At 48.0% G+C, this 3,350-nt stretch overlaps 1 protein-coding gene across 2 annotated transcripts in view; it reads right to left on the bottom strand.

Moving 5' to 3' along the window:
• LOC113214725 (uncharacterized) overlaps nucleotides 1-3,302 on the bottom strand; it is an 83,454-nt gene extending 80,152 nt beyond the window's left edge. The window contains exon 1 of one of the 2 annotated variants that reach the window (XM_052272456.1): nucleotides 3,150-3,302. The gene's annotated coding sequence lies outside the window, so the exon portion shown is untranslated. Of the gene's footprint in view, nucleotides 1-3,145 lie in introns of both variants that reach the window. The other variant, XM_052272457.1, reaches the window with a different exon arrangement.
• Between the last annotated feature and the right edge of the window lie 48 nt (nucleotides 3,303-3,350).

Raw genomic sequence — 3,350 nt, 5'->3', positions numbered from 1 at the left:
CGGAGTACAATCGGAGAACACCTGGAGTACATTTTGGCCTGTACACAGGAGCCGCCCAGTCGTCCACCCCTCGGCGCCCGCCCCCACCACCGCTCTCTGTATCCGGTTTTGTTGTTCTTAGTTCCGGGCAGCGCTCCATTGAAATACCCTATTGAGCTGACGTGTTGGTTTCGACATACAGTATCTAATATATTAAGCCGGCAAATATTTTTGTTTGCACCCCTCCGTCCTCGAAGGGTCTTGTGTAGTGCTACCCACTGGCAAAAGTTTATTGCGCTGTAAGCATGCGCCTAGTCCAGCGCACGCGCGGAAATCGTGATGTGGAGGGGGGGGGGGCTAGAACTTTAACTCGCTGTTAGCTGAGATATCGACAAAAGTCCTTGGGGTCACTTGTTGCCGAGTTGGCGTGGACAGCGCCACAACGATCCGCTTGTGGTGAAAACCGGGGGCTGTTGGTCTAAAGCGCTGAGCGGTAGTCTAACAAAAACGGAAGGTGGAAAGACGATAACTCAAAAACGGTTTGAGCTAGCTATTCCGCTGTAACATTAATCGCGATAGTCTCGAAAAACAAATGCACCGGAAGTCACCTAAAACCGGCTCCAGAGGTCTTATGATGCCAAAATATTGTACAAACGTAATGAATAGACCATTCCACCGGCTGTGGAAGAAGAAAGAAAAGAATCAAGAAGCACCGGAAACAGTAGGAGGGTGGGGCACCTGGAGACGGATTTGTTTTTCACGTCTATAGCACAAAGATGGATCCACCCACGAAGTCGAGAGTTTAGGGAAACCAAACTGTATTCTTGACCTACAAAACCCGCCCATGAAAACTTTTCTATCCCAACCCGTTCTTAGGTTACAGGCCTGTAAACCCATCGATGCAGACTGTCTCCAAGTACCCCATAGTGGGGCACCTGGAGACATGCATGGTGCACCTGGAGACACATGGTAAAATGCCGATAAATGGCATGGTATGGCGTCCCACTTATCACCAAATTTAGATATTTGATGCGGACCTGGTCTCAAACGGTCACTTTCTATTCAAATTCTTTAAATTTTGGGGGCTGGTCAAGTTTTGACCCCCCCCCCCTACACACACTTTTTGGCCCCGCCCCAGGGGCCAAGGTGCAGCCCCCCTGAGATTTTCAAAAAAAAAATGGGAAAAAAATATTTTCATACGAAACACATTATTTTAATAAACCTTTCGGCTTGGAGTTTGCTCCAACTGCAGCTGTTTTCGAGAAACAGGCAAATTTGTCCTTGAAATATAGAAAAAGCGAGTACTCTTCGGTGCTACTATTTCTAAAATTGCGCCTACCGATCGCAATTTTAATGGTATCAACACGTACGAAATCTTGTTTTAAACACGTTTATATGCTCTTTCATTAAAAAAAAAATCCGGGTTGGACCGGACCGACTTAAGACAAAAAAGTTAACATTTGTGCTTTTCAGCAAATTTAATCAAATTTTGGCAAAATTTGGTTTTGCTAACTTTTTTGTATTAGGTCGGACAAACCCGGAGATAATTTTTAATGAAAGAGCACAAAAAAGCGATTTAAACCAGCTTTCATACGTGCTGATACAATCAAGATTGCAATTTCCAGGCCCGATTTGGCGTCAATCCACGATATAACTAATCAAACTGAAACAAAATTGGTGACATTTTTGGGGCCGAAGGCCTATTTACGACAGTGCCCTTAGCCCGACTCGGGTGTCAACGCCGCAGGCCTAGGTGGATGTATGCCAGGCGCGTCGCAGCGTCACAGTGTTTCGTGAGGTATCGCGAAGCCTGTTGCGCGAGACGTGGTCTGGAGTACATCTACTCAGTTTAAGGGTAGGAATTGAAAATCTAACTTTTTGACTAAGTTGGTTTTAAATCAGTTTTCAAAAGGGTATTTCAATGGAGCGCTGTCCGGAACTAAGAAGAACGAAACCGGATACAGAGAGCGGTGGTGGGGGCGGGCGCGGGGGGGGGAGCCTCCCCGCCCCCCCGCCGCTCATCCGCTCGCCCGCCCCCACCGCCGCTCTCTGTATCCGGTTTTGTTCTTAGTTCCGGGCAGCGCTCCATTGAATACCCTATCAGAGCAAGGGAGGAAAGAGTTCAGGAAGAACTCTTGTTCTTCTTTGGATCCGGCTTGCGTTAGGTGAAACAGACCATTTCACCCGAGCGCTTTTCGACCTCTCGAAGAACATAAATACCGGAAGTCAGGGTAAAGTGTCTCACGAAATAGAGGTTTTGTCGTCAATGCAACCGACAATCTACTCTTCTCAGTCCTAAATTTAGTCAAAAATATATTATTACAGCACACACCGCTTCAATCTAACGTGTTTAACGGCTAGGAACGTTCCATATACTTCACGACTTCCGGTATTTTTGTTCTTCGAGAGGTCGAAAAGCGCTGGGGTGAAATGGTCTATACCCTATTGGCCAAGTGAAGAAAATTGTAAAGAACAATAGACCGGAAACAGTAGCTTTTAATCACTCAAACGTGCCCAAAACACTTGAATAAAATGTAGGTCGTATCATTTAGATATTGTTTACATTTTCTGCAAGTTTTCATAAACGTTTGGGTTATTAAACAACTGTATCCTGCCTGTTGTTCTTCACCTTGTTCTTCACTTCGCCAATTTCGAAAGAGTCTATCTTCTATTGTATCTAACCTCAACCGCTGTCAAAAAGGTCTATGTTTCACCGACTTAGTTGGCGATTTTCCTAGCGTCCCTTGACATATTTTCGACTTCCTGACGGTACTAGTATGAAACAACCCTATCAAAGCGGAGGTAGAGTTAGAGTTGCCAGCGCAGCAGAGCCAAGATGCCAATGAGGATAAGCCAGGCAGTAGAGAACGCGTGACTGCTTGGTCTTTTGGTTCCAGTACGGTCATGCGGACGAACGATGGTATGTTCCGCTGGAACGAAGCCGGAACCCAAAGACGAAAAGCAAGACAACCGGATCTGTTTCCTCCTGCCTTCTCATTAGCCGATCGTTACATAAACGTCACCGTTAACCGCTCAGGGATCGGAAAGGAAACAGCACCGGCGGACGTGATGTACTCTACTTCTTTAGGTTCTGGCTCGTTGTGGGATGAACGCCACCCATTTTGTAGCATACGTCGCTGTACAACAGAACACTGATGAAGCTCACTTACGACAGGTAGAGTCTCCCGACGGCAGCGGCGAGGCGTGTGACAGGCGGGGGCGCGACGAGTCCGCAGGCAAGTGACGACTGCCCTGCTCCGCAGACACAGCACGACTGCGACTGACGGCGACCGGCGACCCGGCGACGGTGACGGGAGACGGCGCCGGCGGGGGAGGGGAGAGTAGGGGAGAGTGGACCGGCCGGGCCGGGG

Source organism: Frankliniella occidentalis, unplaced genomic scaffold, assembly GCF_000697945.3.
Source record: "Frankliniella occidentalis isolate FOCC.00 unplaced genomic scaffold, Focc_3.1 Scaffold206, whole genome shotgun sequence".
Taxonomy (NCBI): Eukaryota; Metazoa; Arthropoda; class Insecta; order Thysanoptera; family Thripidae; genus Frankliniella; species Frankliniella occidentalis.
Note: the sequence above shows the minus strand (reverse complement) of the source record. Positions and strands in the feature narration are given on the sequence as shown.